This window comes from Pelobates fuscus, chromosome 4 (genome assembly GCF_036172605.1).
Source record: "Pelobates fuscus isolate aPelFus1 chromosome 4, aPelFus1.pri, whole genome shotgun sequence".
Lineage (NCBI taxonomy): Eukaryota > Metazoa > Chordata > Amphibia > Anura > Pelobatidae > Pelobates > Pelobates fuscus.
This window is the reverse complement of record NC_086320.1, coordinates 381,965,407-381,982,846: the sequence shown is the minus strand read 5'-3', so window position 1 is coordinate 381,982,846 and position 17,440 is coordinate 381,965,407. Positions and strand designations below refer to the sequence as shown.

General features: G+C 45.1%; 1 long non-coding RNA gene across 1 annotated transcript; it reads right to left on the bottom strand.

The window, feature by feature from the left end:
• Positions 1-8,547: 8,547 nt before the first annotated feature.
• LOC134608187 (uncharacterized) lies at positions 8,548-9,245 on the bottom strand. The gene is made up of 2 exons (XR_010090726.1): positions 9,172-9,245; positions 8,548-8,757 (listed from the first exon to the last, which is right to left on the bottom strand). It is a non-coding gene; the product is annotated as an uncharacterized LOC134608187 (long non-coding RNA).
• Between the last annotated feature and the right edge of the window lie 8,195 nt (positions 9,246-17,440).

Genomic DNA, 17,440 nt, shown 5'->3' with positions numbered 1-17,440 from the left:
AACTTACAAAAGGTATTGATGGTCTGCACTTATCTCCCTTTAAGGGTGTCTGTTTGTAGAAACGAAAATTCTCTTCAAATATGAGATCCTCAAATGGATAGAAAGAGAAATATACATAGAATAGTACTGTTTAAAATTTTATAAATTTATTACACTGATTGCACTTACATTCAGGTCGCAATCAGCAAGCATATCTCCACTAACAAGTGGACCAAGATGACAGAATGGGTCTATGCAGGAGATGGAACAATGGCTGATCACACCGCACTAAGTGCTAAAAATAAATAAAAATACAATTTAAAAAAAAGTCCTTTTCAATACTCAATCCAACGCGTTTCGTCAATGCTGACTTCTTCAGGGATATGAGTACTGTCTAAAATCGTTCCTTTATATATCCTTAAATGCAGGTATTTCTCATCAATAACATTTTTGAATTTTCCCGCGGTGTTGGATACTTCCGGGGTCTGACGTCAATCGTCTTTCATTGGACAGATCCAGAAGAGCGTCATGTGTCATACGGCCGTCTATTGAACTTCCGCGTTCCAAAGTGGAACGCACACCGGAACCTTCATTGCAGCGTTCCACAATGGAGCGCACATCAGAAATAAAAACCAACGAGAAGAAGTTCAAGGTGGCAGTGGGTGAAAGAGACAAACAAACAAACCCATTGTCATCTCGAACATATATGCCCATGTATATAACCACACATATGCAAATGACAAGAAAGAAGAATATATATGCGGATTTACAAGAGACCCAAACCTAAAAAAATATATACACATTTGTGCTCGGAATTTAAATACGTAATGGATAGTAACTGTGAGCAAAGTTGGTTGTGGTGTGCCGAAACCAACGTACGAGTGGGCCTGTAAATAAAAGAGGGCCCACCAAGGAGAATGTAATTATAACAGGGTGTAGGTGGGTGGGAACAATCAGCTGAACGGCAGAGGTGAGTAGGGGCTGGGAGTTTAAGTAGGGGACTTACTCCTCCCACAAATTCAGGCCTCCACAAGTTCAGGCCTTTTAACTTGTGCTCGGAATTTAAATACGTAATGGATAGTAACTGTGAGCAAAGTTGGTTGTGGTTTGCCGAAACCAACGTACGAGTGGGCCTGTAAATAAAAGAGGGCAAAAAGATAAATTCGAGAAATACACACTTTATTGCATTTTTTACAAAACCAAGTTCCTGAAAGCTTGGCGAAGCTCTTTCTCCGGCTGTGGAATATATGCAGTATATATGGAGGATTTCCACCACCCCAGTCTCTTGATGATATGGACAGGTGTGTTAGTGCTAGAGGCTGCCGAGGCGGCTCCTATACGGAAGGAGTGCCCAGAGAATGCAGTCGGGTTGTGTCCTAGCTTAGATAACAGAGTTCTGATATGAACCATCAATTTTGCTGTGGTTAACGAGTGCCCTTGTAGTGTTAAGAGCGGAGAGTCCGGTAGGTGACCGGACACCAGGCATTATCAGTAGGGAAGAGAGGAATTATAGTAGGGTGTAGTGACCGGTTGGTTTTAGTTGTAGGGATCGAAAGTTGGTAGTGATCCTCTATTTTAGTGAGGAGTGATATTTTAAGACTTAGCTTCATATCTCCTTGACAAATTACGGTGAACTCTCTAGGTCTGAGAAAACCGTAGAAAGCGAGATATATAGCAGATTTGATCACCGTATTTGTGCCGATGTCGAATGGGGCTGTGTCAAGGAGATTGCTAAGTGACCTGAAGATAGGCCCATCTATAGGTAATCTAATGGTAGTGAGTGGAGGTGAAACCTTTGATATACCTTTCAAAACCTTTTTGACGGGGTATGAAGACAGGAAAGGCGTGTTGTTAGGAAAAAAGGTGAGGCTGTGGTGCTGGACCCCCGTGAGATAGAGTTTAATAGTGTTGTGAGATAGTTTAAGGTGTAGGTGGCAAAAAGAGGCAAAAGCCACCATGGTTTGAATAGAGAAGTCACCTTGTAAACCGAACTCTGCAGTGAATTTATTAAATATATTAAGAGCCCTATTGTAAGTGATAGCCGTGTTTGGTGATAATGCTTGGTGAGTGAGTGCTCTAGCGTGGTTCAAGAGTGTGCTTAATCCAGGATTAGCTCGTGGAACCGTGGTGTCCTGGATGGTTGTAGGTGAGCCGTTGGGAGTGCCTGAGAAAATGCATGAAATTGAGAACGAGAAAGAGCGTCAGCGGACGTGTTGTGAATACCCGGGATGTGAAAACAAACTAAGTGAAACTGGCCGGATGCTGCCAACCAGGTCAGCTTGCGAATCAGCCACATGATGGTCAGGGAAGATGATCGCCCTTTGTTCACGATATCGCAAGCTGCCGAGTTATCAGAGTAGCATTTGACTGCCTTGCCAGACCAGAGATGACCCCAGGTGTGTGCGGCCTCCACAATGGGATAAATTTCAAATAGTGCTGAGGTCTCTCTGAATCCTGGCAAGGCATCCGTATCAGTGGGCCAATGGCCCCTGAACCAGTGGTTCCCGAAAATGGCTGCAAAACCGGTATTGGCTGCTGCGTCTGTGTGGATGATGGGTGAAGAGGTGGAGAGAGGGGGGATAAACATGGAGATTCCATTCCAGTCCTTCAAAAACTTCCCCCACATCGCCAAGTCAGCCTTGGCGTGGGGGTCCAAAGAAACTGTGCCAGAGTCCGGAACTCCGTGCATGAGGCAAAGAAGTCTGGATATGAAAGATCTTCCCTGCGGAATGATGCGCATGGCGAAGTTCAGGGATCCGAGAAGGGACTGAAGTTCCTTCCTAGTGCAAACATCATTCCGCAGGAACAAGTCTATTTCCCCTCTCAAACGTGCCAGTTCGTCGTGAGGGAGGCTAGCTCTGAGGTTAACCGAGTCCAGTTCTATCCCCAGAAAGGTCAATTTAGTTGTGGGGCCTATAGTTTTGGCTGGGGACAAAGGGACTCCGAGTGTAGCAAATAGTGCAGTAGTGCTTTTGATTGATGTGGGTGATGGTGACCCTGGCTCTATAAGTAAGTCGTCGAGGTAGTGGATAACGGAGTGACACCTGGTGATGTTCAGGAGCAGCCAGCATAACGACTCTGCAAAAATGTCGAACAGTTTGGGGCTGCTACGAGAACCGAAAGTGAGTCGTGTAGAGAAGTAGTATTTATCACACCATTTAATACCGTGTAAGTGCCCGAGTGAGGGGTGCATGGGTAGTAATTTAAAAGCGTTAGTAATGTCCGTTTTGCTAAGCCAGGGTCGGTTACCAGATGATATGATGGAGTGTATGGCGTCGTCGATGGTTACGTATTGAAGTGAAAATTCGTCTGCTGGAATGAGTGCGTTTATGCTAGGAACAAAAGAGGAGTGCGGTGCCGATAAATCAATAATTAAACGTTTTTTATTAGAATATTTGTGAGTAGCAATGCCAATGGGGTTAGTGCGCCAGGAGGAGAATGGTGAAGAGGTGAAGGGGCCTACCATGAACCCGTTGGTGATTTCTGAGGCAATGAGGGTGTCTGTGGAGACTGGGTCTAAACGTGCTGACTGTAGATTAGGGCATTCTAATGTACCTGGGGAAATGGCTACTATACCCGTGAGAAACCCTTTAGTGAACCCTGTGGTGAGATAATCTACCAGATGCCTGCTAGGGTGAGACCTTAGATAAAAAAACAGGTTGTCGATGTTTATGTCGGTTAGTCATTTGTTTGGTGACAACCTGGCTGGGCACATGGTCTTTGTATGTGCCCTGAAACATATGGAGCAGATGTGCAATAATCTACAGGCGCTGAAACTGCAGGAGCCTGCATTGAAGTTATTGCACACCTGCGCCTTCCCTAGAAAAGAGATGGGCCTACCTAGCTTATCCCGAAGACCACCTGATGACTTGTTGTAGGGGGTGAAAGTGGAGTGAGGTGGGTGTGGAGGTGGTGGGATCTGCTTCGACTGGACATAAGTCCGCCATGTGGGATGTTGAGTTGCATATGGCACAAGCCGGGGGCCTGAGTCCAGCGAAGTGGCGACAGAACAGTTCAGTGTCCATCTGACCCCAGTTCATTTTAATATTGAACTGTTTCAGATGGGTCGCCGCCTTCGCTGACACTGACTTGTGGTAGTCATAGAAAGAGGAGCCCCCGTACTTGATGCCTAGATCCACCACCTTGTGTAGATAAAGGTCTAATTCCTCTCTCTTGTGGGGGTACACCGTGCAAATAATGTCTCGATATATCCCGAAGGCTATCACAAACTGGGGAATTGACAATTTCTTATTAAGCCTGGGATCCCTTGTCTTGAGCAACACAGAAATTTCACCATAGTTGAAGGCCTTGTTCTCAAGAACATCCTGAGAGGCTATGAGCAGAGACACCAGACACACGTCCTTCCCGTCTAGGATATCTTTCTTGATAGAGTCAGGGACGGAGTGTGCTGGTGACTCAAATGGTGTAATGGCTGTGCCTGGTGCTGGGGGGGGGGTATAGGAGGGCATGTAGGGATGCCGGGTACAGCCGTGATAGGGGCTGGGACTACCGTGATAGGGGCTGGGACTACCGTGTAGTACCTGGGGAGGAGATGGCGCTCTCCACCTTGGATAGCCTGTTATTGAGGGCCTGTAGATTGGCCAAGATCTCTGCCAGGGTATCCTGGTTGGCCGTGCTGTAGCTTGGTGGTAGTCCTTGAGAGCTAGTGCCTGGCCTAGGCTCGGGGGCTTGGTGGGTCAGTAGCCTATAAAGTTCAGCCTTTCTGGCTGTGGCCGGAAAGGGGATTCCCCTGAGCCTAAGTTCGGCCGTAATTTTGGGAATAGTCTATGCTCTCAAGGACGTGGGGGTTGAAAGGGTGAGTGAATCGCCTGGAGACTCGGGTCTGGTTGGCGTGAACGGTATATCTTCAGTCAGTTCTTCAGTTGGCATTGGTTCTTGGGACATTCTAAAAAAGGAATGATTATGCGAAGATATATTAGTGAGGGAGTAAGGAAGTTGGGGGTGTGTGGGGGGTGGAGTAAATGGAAGAACTGGACTGTAATGCTAGATGCCGAAGCGAAGAGTTTAACTGTTGAATTTTTGGGTAGGTGAGGCCCTGCTAATGCGAAGTGGCGGTGAGAGGCTCTACCTATGATTTGGCTTATGACGTGGTTGCCACAGACGTGGTGGCGGGATGTTGGCCTCTCGGTGACAGTAAAGAGAGATCAAAACGTGTAGCCGTGACGGGTGAGGCCCTGACTAGAGCCCTATAGTAGGGTATGCGAGGCTTCTAACTATGATTTGGGCGTGGGGCCGTACCTCCGTGTTGAGGTGGGGCGGGGATGGATGGCCTCGCGGGATAGGATTACCTAATAGGGTGAGCTTAAGGCATTAGCCTCGGCTCTGTAGCCAGTTCGATTGTATACTAAAGGGTATAATGCGTGGCCTGGAGTGGTGTGTGGATACCAACCTTGACTGGACGCAAATGGTCTCTGGAACCTTTTTGGTAGTTTAAATGTAGTGAGTCTTGTCTTCTTGTTGTCCTCGAGGAAGAATCCTGGGAATTTAAGACAGATGTGGATGTATTTATGCGTATCGTGGTGGCGTATGATTTGTATTTTGTTAGGGGCGGCACGTGTGATCCTGCGTTGAGGGATCTGGAAGGTTTATAGTGTGTGATTGGGATGATTTAGATATTTTTAGAGAAGGCTGAATGAGGCCTTGGGTTGGACAATGGACGTATTTGGGAAGGGCGTAAGTACCTGAAGATATGGCTGAGTACCGGGTTAGGATTTGGTGTTTATTCCAGAGCCTGAAGGTCGTATGACCGTATGTCTGGGTAGAAGAAAATAAAGAGTTAACGTATCGTGGGCGTAAGCCTTTGAAAAAGTAGAAATGAAATAATGAGACCACGTGAGGTCTTGTATGAAGAGTTTGTAAGTAGAAAATAGAGAAGTATACCTTGGTTAGACGTACAGAAATTTCGTTTAGACGTAGTAGGTTAACAGTGTTGAACCGGTGGAAGCCTAGGTTAATACAGGAGCTTAAGGATTAACCGAACAAAATATACATAGTTAACGACAGATGCGATGGTATGTAATACATTTTTATATTTTTAAATGAATTTTTGACTTAGACCATGATGACTCAGAGTGATGAAATACCGTACCTGTTCCTGTAATAAAGACCTTGAAACTATCAACTTTAGCTCAGAAAGCGAGAAACCGAAGTACTCTGTAAAGTCAAAAATATGTGGCGGCGTGATTATATGAGAAATGCTTAGTACATGTGTTTAATGTTATGTTTAGACAAAGTATTTATTAGTATATGTGACGTATGGCAGATAATTTGAAGACATGTATAGAACCGTATGTTTTATAATAGTAGTGGGCGTATTTAAGGTTAGTAAAATAAATATAGCTGGCTAACATTGATAGAAAATCAAAAGGCTGGTATTTAAACAAGTTAAATATAACACCAAACAGATGAGTAGGTATGAAATAGTAACCTGAACAGGGAATATACATAAAAGTTGGTAGAATTCTTTAAAATAGGCCTAAGTGCATACTGTAGCCTATTTCAATATGATCTAATCGAATATGTGTTGGAACATAGTGTTTGTACTTAAAACATACGAAATATGGTGGTCCTGGGTGACCGAACGTAATAAGGGAATACCGGTAATATTATTGTGTATATAATTCATAAGATAAATTGGTAAATAACGTACGAATATGTAAACAAGGTGAAAAAGTGACGAGCGTTCGTCTGTACAGGTGTGAGTGCTGGATTCGTTTAAACGAGCATGTAATAGTATGATTAAGTTTAGAGGGAGCCTACCCCCACGTTTTTAGGCCCGAACGGCAGGAAAAATAGCGGAACGCTATTTCCTTCGCCTAACTCACGAGTACGTGCCGATCTCGTGACCGGAAGCCGGGTACCTCGACCGGAAACGGATTGGAGGCCTCGAACGGACGGAGGACTGGTTCTGGACGTCTGTCTGCTGGCAACACGAGAAATTCTGGCGGGAAGCTGGACCGGAAGTGCTGGTTGCTATGGGGACCAAACAATCAGCTGAACGGCAGAGGTGAGTAGGGGCTGGGAGTTTAAGTACGGGACTTACTCCTCCCACAAATTCAGGCCTCCACAAGTTCAGGCCTTTTAACATATGCATAAAAAATACAAAAATAATGCATATATATATCAAGAACAACACATGTGTATACATATATATGTACATCATAAACCATATATATATATATGAAAAAGAAGAAAAAGAAAAAAGAAAAAGAAATAGAATAAAAATAAATATAAAATAAAAATAAAATTTATAAAAATAAATATAAAAATATATTAGTCAGTAATTTCCTTAAAGAATACCTGATATGTAATAAATTTCGGTGTAGGAGGGCAGGACCGGTTCATTTTGAGAGTAGACAAGCAATACAAGGTGTGCCATTAGACTGTGTCAACTCTGATTTCACAAAGTCCTTTATTTCACAATGTCGTCTCACCATGAAAAAATTGTAATTTTATAATAATAAAATATAATAACTCAATATTAACAGTTACAATAAATCAAAAAATTATGAAATTTTTTATATGTATATAGAGAGAATTTCAAGAGATACTGTTCACTCCATCTTAAAAAAGAGAGGGCGACTAACTGAACTATTCTTAGTTATATCGTTGCAGAATTTCTCCAACGTAGAGTTTTTATAAAGAACCGAATTCTGTGACAACTCAGTTCACGGCAAACATTCAGAGCAATCTGGAGACAACGTTATAGGGAATGAACAGTAAATTTACTGCTGTACAAAATCCTAATTGGTTGGAATCACTCTGAATTGGTGGTCATCTACCGCGTCGCACAATGTATTGGTAAATGAATATAGCGAACACATTATACAGGGTCTAATCTTATACTCATATCATGGGGACAAGCCGATAAATGCCGTCACACAATGTATTGATAAATGAATATAGCGAACACGTTATACAGGGTCTAATCTTAAAGTCATATCATGGGGACAGGCCGATAAATGCCGTCACACAATGTATTGATAAATGAATATAGCGAACACGTTATACAGGGTCTAATCTTATACTCATATCATGGGGACAAGCCGATAAATGTCGTCACATAATTCTGAATATATTCAATGAAACCCTTTAAATAATTATATGTGCATTATCTTAATTTGAAATAAAAAGGGGATTAAATTATCCTTAATCCCAAAATGTAAAAGCAGTAAAGACATGTAATAGAAGTAACATGAGAACGTAGACACAGGGCAGGCGCGAGGACTTTTTGGCTACACAGGCTACAGAAGTAACGTGGCACATCACAAACCATATTAGACCTTCTGTGGAAGCAGAATATCTTCTGGCAGAGTTAAAGTCAATGGACAGAAAATGGGTTTTAATGAAGGATTTTATTAGAGGATATTTTTATATAACAGTTTCTTTTAAAACAAAATGCTTATTGTATTTATGTTACTCAGTTTAAGATTCATAACAATGCTCTTTACACCATTCATTATTCCTATTTCCAGGTAACATGCAATCCATACAAAGGATATTGAAGGGATTATTAACAGGCTTCTGATCTGGTTTTCTATCGGTAGAGGATTGTCCATCAGTTGGCAAATGATTGGTTTCCAAGTAATATAAATATATTGGTGAAGGTGGTGGCAGGATTTCTGTAACATCCACTGTGATTGTCTCATCAGATAAAGATTCCGGTAATTTTTCGCGTATATTTACAGAGCCGCCATCTTTGCTTGTAACCTTAGCCATGGCTCGTTCTGCTTCTCGATTTAAGGAAAATATATTCACCTGCTGAAATCAAAGAACAAAAAGTTTTTGATTTCACAGCTTAAACCTGCTTACATTTTTATTTTAATTATAGGCGTTCCAGAACAATATGAAATGCGTTGGGTAGAATTCTAACAGGGTTATTCACTAAAGTCTGTATGCCATCCAGTGGGCAATAGTTAACCCTTGGCGTGAAAGTCAGTCACCATATGAAACAAGTTAAAGAGTTAAATTAATACCATGAGGCAGGTGGGGTCATATCTACTAAACAGTGAGCAGCCAGTGAGTGGGGGCTTGGGTGGGGACATTAGGTCATCCCTTATCTATTTTATTAGAGCCCTCAACCCCTGCCCGTTGGCATTAGGTCCCTCTGGTTATATAGTGATATAACGAGATAAATAAAATGATAAATACAAACTAACGCTCTAATCTCACCTGTCTGTGATCTCCTTACTTTGGCTAGTGGACGGCCAGTATCTCTGTGTGAACCAGCTGGTATGTCCTGGTGGTTAAACTGCTCCTTGTGTTGTGCAGTATTTATCGAACTGAGCTTTATATATGATGCAGACACTGTAATTAATTTGTATATGAATATTTATTAATTTGTTTATGCAAGGTTTCCAGTGGAAGAACTTGTTTTTAATTGTTGGGAAATTACCAGGGCCAGCCTGAGAGGAAAGAGTACAGGGACACAAAATAAAAATATATTTACAGGTCAATGAAAAAAAAAGAGTCAGGCTGCTATCATTGTATTATTAAAGGGACACACTAAGAACCATAACAACTTATTGCAATGAATTTATGGTGCCGGGAGGTCCCAGACACTATTGTCACAAAAAACTTTAACTTTAGCTTAATGAAGCAGTGTTGGCGTATAGATCATGCCCCTGCAGACTCACTGCTCAATTATTTGCCATTTAGGAGTTAAATCACTTTTGTTTCTCTTTATTCTGCCTTAACCAAACCTTTCCTGGCTGTGACTGACACAGCCTGCATGAAAACAAAATGGTTTCAGCTTTAGTCAGATGTTTTTTTTATTTCCATATATAATCTTTATTGTGCCAACATAATGAACAAGCATACATTACAATCAGCTTTGGTTACACTGGTTTTACAAGACTTCAGTCAGATGTTAAATTACTTTAAAGGTTTTTATCTCCTGCTGTGTAAATTGAACTTTAATTAAACACAGGAGGGTGCTGCAGGCCCTAGCAGGCTATTAACAGAGCAGGAGGTAAGAAATTCTTAATTAAAAAGACTGTGCAATATAGGAAGTGTAGACATTAGATGGCTATTTACAGGAAGTGTTTGTGAAGGCAATGCAAGTCACATGCAGGGAAGTGTGGTTAGAGCTGCATAAACAAAGTGATTTAACTCCTGAATGGCAGAGACTTGAGCAGTTAGACTACCGGGGCATGGTCTGTACTACAAAACTGCTTCATTAAGCTAAAGTTGTTTAGGTGACTATAGTGTCACTTTAAAAGGGTAAAACCGTTAACGAATGGTTTTACCCCAAAATTTCAAAGAGAGCACCTGTTTACTCTGTCCAGCTAAGTTCTGATCTTTTGAAATTTTAATCAGGATTCAGACTGGGCATGGATTATTCACTCAGTTTTCTGTATGTTAAGCTAACTGACGCTTTCACCCCATCAAGGCTGAAACCTCGGCACTCTGAATGAAGTAACCGGGCAGATCTAACAGGTGCTGTCTTTGAAACTTTGGGGTCAAACCATTTTTTATTTAGTGTAATTAAGGTAAGGTAAGATAGCACCTGGCACCTTCTGGCACCATAACTTAATTCAGTGAGGTTGTTATGGCGACTAGAGTGGCACCAGATAAAATTAGCTTTAGAACGCTAACAAGAAACAGGCCCACTAGGGGATGCATACAACTAAACCAAAATCAAATAAAAATAGTTTCACCCCTATATCCACCTGAAATTCTTTATTATAGGTGATGTGTTGTATACAAGTTATGTGATAAAAATGATTCAGGTCCCTAGAGTCGGGCTGGGTGATAGCTTCACCAACGAAGGAAGCTGTGTGTAACGGTGGTGAAATGTCCCCTTGTGGATCCTTTTTTTCATTGTAGGGTCTGAAAATTCAAAGATTATTATTGAATTTCATGAGTAAAGTGAAAATTAAGATAATTGTTTTTTAAATCCTAACAAACTCCAAAAAGGAAATACTCGATCCATTCCAGATGATCAGATGTGGTCTGCATAACCTTCCAACATCCCAACTATCAATTGGCACAAGTTGGAGGATATGACTGTGCCTACCTGATATCCAGGAACTCTCACCCCTCTGTCAGTCTCTACACTGGCTTCCTGTTTCATTTAGGGTTCAGAGTTCTTGTGCTTAAAGGACCACTATAGTGCCAGGAAAACAATCTTGTTTTCCTGGCCTATAGTGTTAATAGGTCCAGGGGCGGACTGAGAACCCTCAGGGCCCCTGGGCAAAATAAATCAAGGGCCCCCTTACAGGCCCCACCCATACTCCGCAGCAAGCGCCACCCATGTCCCGCCTCCATGCACCGCCTCCAGCCACACCCTACACAATCTTTAGACACAAGGAACAAAAGTGCAATAATCCCTTCAAGGCCCCAGTAGAGACTACAATTGAGGGCTAATGGGCCATGGAGGGGGTTCTTTCTAGCAGAGGCTATCTCAGTGTCCTTTAGAGAGTGTGTTAGAAAGAATCCCCTCCAGGCCCTATTAGAGACTACAATGGAGTCTAATAGGCTTGGAAGGGGGTCTTTCTAACAGAGGCCATCTCAGTGTCCCTGCTGGAAACAGTCGCCTCCAGGCCCCAGTAGAGACTACAATTGAGGGCTAATGGGCCATGGAGGGGGGAGCATTCTAGCAGAGGCTATCTCAGTGTCCTTTAGAGAGTGTGTTAGAAAGAATTTCCTCCAGGTCCCATTAGAGACTACAATGGAGTCTAATGGGGCCTGGAGGGGGGTCTCTCCAACACTCTGGTTCCTATTCACAATATAGCAACACAACATAGCTGATACCTAGGCCAAGTTGGCTCCTCTTACCTTAATTACTGTTGCTGGCTGGCAGTCTGTGGCCTTGCTGGAAGGCTGTGGGCTTACTGGCTGCGGCTGGCAGGCTGTGGGCTTGCTGGCAGGCTGTGGGCTTGCTGGCTACTGCCGGCAGGCTGTGGGCTTGCTGGCTGCGGCTGGCAGGCTGTGGGCTTGCTGGAAGGCTGTGGGCTTACTGGCTGCGGCTGGCAGGCTGTGGGCTTGCTGGCAGGCTGTGGGCTTGCTGGCTACTGCCGGCAGGCTGTGGGCTTGCTGGCTGCGGCTGGCAGGCTGTGGGCTTGCTGGCTGCGGCTGGCAGGCTGTGGCTTGCTGGCTGTGGCTTGCTGGCTGGCAGGCTGTGGCTTGCTGGCTGCGGTTGGCAGGCTGTGGGTTTGCTGGCTTTAAGCCTAACTGGTGGCCTGTAGGCTGGCTGGCTGTCTACTGGCCAGCCTGTGGGCTGGCTGGCCTGTGGGTTGGCTGGCTTGCTGGCTACTGGGGCACTCGTAGATTATTTAAAGATATAATTCATGCACAATAACCACTACTACTCTGTGTAGTCGTTATGGTGCCAGGAGGGCCGGGCCCCCCTCCCAGAGTAAGTAGTCAAACCGTTTAAGAACAGTTTGACAACTTACCTGGGGTCTGCTGGGATATGAGGCTGTAGTAGGGTATAGGAGCAGTGGTGCAATGTGTAAGGGGTGCAGTGTGTGTGAAAGGTTCAGTGTGTGTGAGGGGGTGTAGTGTGTGAATGTGTAGGGTGTGTGGGGCAATGTGTGTACGAGGGGGCTGTGTATGTGTGTGGCAATGTTAGTATGGGGGGCTGTGTGTGTATGGGTGGGCAGTGTATGTGTGTGTGTGTGTGAGGAAATGTGTGTAAATGTGTATGGTGTGTGTGGGGGCAGTGTGTGTGTATGGGGGGCAGTGTGTGAATGTGTATGGTGTGTGGGGGCAGTGTGTTTATGGGGCTAAAGTTCACTCTCACCACTGCGACCACCAGGAATACCTGGTGGTCACAATGTTGAGAGTGAACTCTAGCCCGTAGCTCCAGGGCTAGAGTTTACTCTCGCAAGAGCCGTAACGTTGCCGTGGTAACCGCGGCAACGATCTGTGCTCGCGCAAGAAGGACCCAGAGGAGCTGCAGGCTGAGCTCCCGGGTCCTCTCTTCCTCCCTCCCCTGCTGGCTGCCCGCACGGTGCCTGCGGACAGGGGAGGGGGCAATTGCCCTCCTCTTACTCCCCCCTCCCCCTCTTCTTACCCCCTTCTTACTCCCACTCTCTTCTTACCCCCCTTCTTACTCTCCCCCTCTTCTTACTCCCCCCTCCCCCTCTTCTTACCCCCTCCCCCCTCTTCTTACCCCCTCCCCCCTCTTCTTACTCCCTCTTCCTCTTTTTACTCCCCCCTCCCCTCTTCTTACCCCCTTTACTCCCACTCTCTTCTTACCCCCCTTCTTACTCTCCCCCTCTTCTTACTCCCCCTCCCCCTCTCCTTACTCCCCCTTCTTACTCTCCCTCTCTTCTTACTCCCCCCTCCCCCTCTTCTTACTCCCCCCTCTTCTTACTCCTCCCTCTTCTTACCCCCTCCCCCCTCTTCTTACTCCCTCTTCCTCTTTTTACTCCCCCCTCCCCTCTTCTTACCCTTTTTACTCCCACTCTCTTCTTACCCCCCTTCTTACTCTCCCCCTCTTCTTACTCCCCCCTCCCCCTCTCCTTACTCCCCCTTCTTACTCTCCCTCTCTTCTTACTCCCCCCTCCCCCTCTTCTTACTCCCCCCTCTTCTTACTCCTCCCTCTTCTTACCCCCTCCCCCCTCTTCTTACCCCCTCCCCGCTCTTCTTACCGCCCTCCCCCCTCTTCTTACTCCCTCTTCCTCTTTTTACTCCCCCCTCCCCTCTTCTTACCCCCTTTACTCCCCCCTCTCTTCTTACTCTCCCCTCTTCTTACCCCCCTCCCCCCTCTTCTTACTCCCCCCTTCCTCTTTTACTCCCCCCCTCTTCTTACCCCCTTCTTACTCCCCCTCCCTCTTCTTACCCCCTCCCTCTTCTTACCCCCTCCCTCCTCTTACCCCCTCCCTCTCTCTTCTTACCCCCTCCCTCTCTCTTTTACCCCCCCTACTCCCCTCTCTCTTTTTACCCCCCTCCCTCTCTCTTTTTACTTTTTACCCCCCTCCCTCTCTCTTTTAACCCCCCCTCTCTTTTAACAACCCCCCTCTCTCTTTTACCCCCCCCTCTCTTTTAACCCCCCTCCCTCTTTTAACCCCCCTCCCTCTCTCTTTTAACCCCCCTCCCTCTTTTAAACCCCCCTCCCTCTCTCTTTTAACCCATCTCTTTTAACAACCCCCCCTCTCTTTTAACCCCCCCTCCCTTTTAACCCCCTCTCTCTTTTAACCCCCCTCCCTCTCTCTTTTAACCCCCCTCTCTCTCTTTTAACTCCCCCCCTCCCCCCCCCTCTCTCTTTTTACCCCCTCCCCGTAGCGTGGCCGAGCTGCTCTGCGTCCGCGGTGCCGGCCCGATTGATAGGAAGGTGCACACACTGAGTGTGCACCTTCCTGTCAGTCCGGCCGGGTACAGGAAACAGAAACTCCTGTTCCGCGCGGAACAGGAGTTTCTGTTTCCTGTACCCGGCCGGACTGACAGGAAGGTGCACACTCAGTGTGCACTTTGCTATCACTCCGGCCGGCACCGCGGACGCAGAGCAGCTCGGCCACGCTACGGGGAGGGGAGGTGAGAAGCTGCAGCCGCCTAAGCGCTCTTAAGAGAGCGCTCAGGCGGCTGCAGCATTTAAAGGGGCGGCCGGGCCCCCTGATGGCGGGCCCCCCTCCCGGCCGGGCCCTCGGACCATGTCCGAAGTGCCCGACCGGTCAGTCCGCCCCTGAATAGGTCCCCCTCACCTTCATGGCCCTCCTCCCGCTGAGCTGAAGTGGGAGGAAGGGGTTAAACGCTTACCTTTCTCCAGTGCCAGGCTCCCTTGGCGCTGGGGACTCTCCTCCTCCTTCCGACCTCATCGACTGAATGTGCATGCACGGCAAGAGCCGCGCGGGTATTCAGTCAGTCCATAGGAAAGCATTCTCAATGCTTTCCTATGGACGCTGGCGTCTTCTCACTGTGACAATCACAGTGAGAAGCGCGGAAGCGCCTCTAGCGGCTGTCAATGAGACAGCCACTAGAGGCTGGATTAACCCATATGTAATATGTTTCTCTGAAACTGCTATGTTTACAGCAGGCAGGGTTAACCCTAGATGGACCTGGCACCCAGACCACTTCATTAAGCTGAAGTGATCTGGTGTCATGCCTTAATTATAATATCCTCTTACTTCCTGGTTCCACGGAGCTTAGCCACACCTCTTTATGACTCGGTCTCCCTATTTAATCTGAGCGCACCAGCTGATCGACGCTGGATTAATGAACTACGTTCCGTACTCACGAACCGGCTGCAACATCGTTGTGAAAGCCTCTGTTACCGGACCGGACTGGAAGCCTTCAAGTTCCCTTCACCTTTCCTCATCCACGACTAAAGCTGAACTCTCACCATTCAGGCTAAACCGCCTCTGAGGAGAACTTGGGAACCAGTGTTCTATGTGCCGGAAGCTAAGTAAAACCTCTGTGATAAGCGTTGCATCTCAAGCTGTTATTTCCTGTCTCCAAAGTCCTTCGTTAAAGCCAACCCGTTACAGCTAACTTCAACTCATACTTTGTCTCAGTTAGCTGCATCTGTCTTACTTCAGTTAAAGTCTATGGAACAGCTATTGTAATTTCTTATCACCTAATTAACTAATACTACTAAAGGACTCTTTCTGATTCAGTCACCGTTTACTACTTAAAGCTACAGTGCATCTAATTGTGGACTTCAGTTATCGTTTACTACTTAAAGCTACAGTGTATCTAATTGTGGACTTCAGTTATCGTTTACTACTTAAAGCTACAGTATCTGTAAATTGGAATTAAAGTCAATACCTTTTACTTTTTATAATAAATATTCAAACTATAAGAAATCTGCAGTTGTGTTCCTTCATAACAAATGTTTAGACGTGACAGATTAATCCAGCCATTGTAATGGATCCAGCAGATTTCGATTCTACTATAACTACGCTGAATCAAAGAGTTGATACACTAGCCCAAGGTGTGCAAGACCTGCAAGTTACTAACGAAAGAATTCTCACTTATGTCAGAGATCTACAAACTCATACTCCTCATACCATTCTGCACTCGGCTAGTGATCCTGCTGTATGTAACCCAGAAAAGTTATCTGGAGATCGTTCAAAATACAGAGAGTTCCTCAACACCTGCAAATTATTAATTGCTTTGAAACCTCGATCCTATCCTACAGAAAGAACTAAAGTTTGTTCGGTTATTTCCTTTCTAAGAGGTGAACCTATGTCATGGGCCCATTCCTTTCTGGAAAACGATGACCCCATCTTAGACTCACTGGATGAATTTTTTGAAGCCATGTCTCTTCTCTATGAAGATCCTAACAAACAAGCTACAGCTGATTTAACAATCAGAACACTACAGCAAAGAAATAGACCCGTTGAAGATTACATTGCTGAGTTTAAAAGATGGGCTGTAGAAACGCAATGGAATGACATCACATTGCGCAACCAATTTCGAATTGGGTTATCTGAAGCTGTAAAAGACGAACTATCTAGAACAGAACTCCCTACTACTTTGAACGCTCTAATTCACTTATCAATCAGCATTGACAGAAGATTAAGAGAAAGAAAGGCAGAAAAAGCCCTTTTTCATTCTAAAGACCGAAAACCTTTTATTCCCTCAAAAGCTCCAGAAAAGACTTCCTTAACAAGTGAACCAATCGAACCTATGGAAATAGGGGTAATAAGAAGTCCTCTTACTCCTGCAGAGAAGAACCGAAGACGTCAATTAAACCTATGCATGTATTGTGCCTCTCAAGATCATCTGGTTTCTGATTGTCCCTTATTAAAACGGACAAAGGCCGGTAGACAAGCCTATACCTCTGCTATCTTCAGTGCACTCCACTCAACACCGACCACTCCGTTCACACCTATATCCCTTGTAATACAGTGGGATAAGGTGAGAATTGTTACTGAAGCTCTCATCGATTCAGGTGCACATGGGGTATTCATCGATTCAACTTTTGTAACAAAGAATAAAATTCCTTGTGTTCGAAAAACCATTTCTGTTCCTATTAAAGTGATTGACGGCTCCTTTATCTCCTCGGGACCGATTCTTCATGAAACCATCCCTCTAAAGGTAACCACTAATCATATACATACTGAATTTCTAGTATTTGATGTTATTCCATCACCTCTCTATCCCGTTATAATAGGGATCAACTGGTTAAGGAACCACAACCCTCAAATTTCATGGTCTCCTTTCTCTCTCACCTTTAACTCACATTATTGTAAAGAAACATGTTTACAGCAAATTCCTATTCTTCAGATCTCCAAAGAACCAACTATACCTTCTTGTTATTCAGACTTTTCAGATGTATTCAGTAAAAAAGAAGCTGAAACACTCCCACCTCATCGTTCCTACGATTGTCCTGTAGACCTCATACCTGGTGACCCTTTGGATAATTCAAAAGTCGATTGTATCAACAACTGGCCTGTTCCCTCTACAGTAAAAGAATTACAGCGATTTCTAGGGTTCGCCAACTTCTACAGAAAATTTATTAAAAACTACTCTGAGATAGCTCACCCACTCA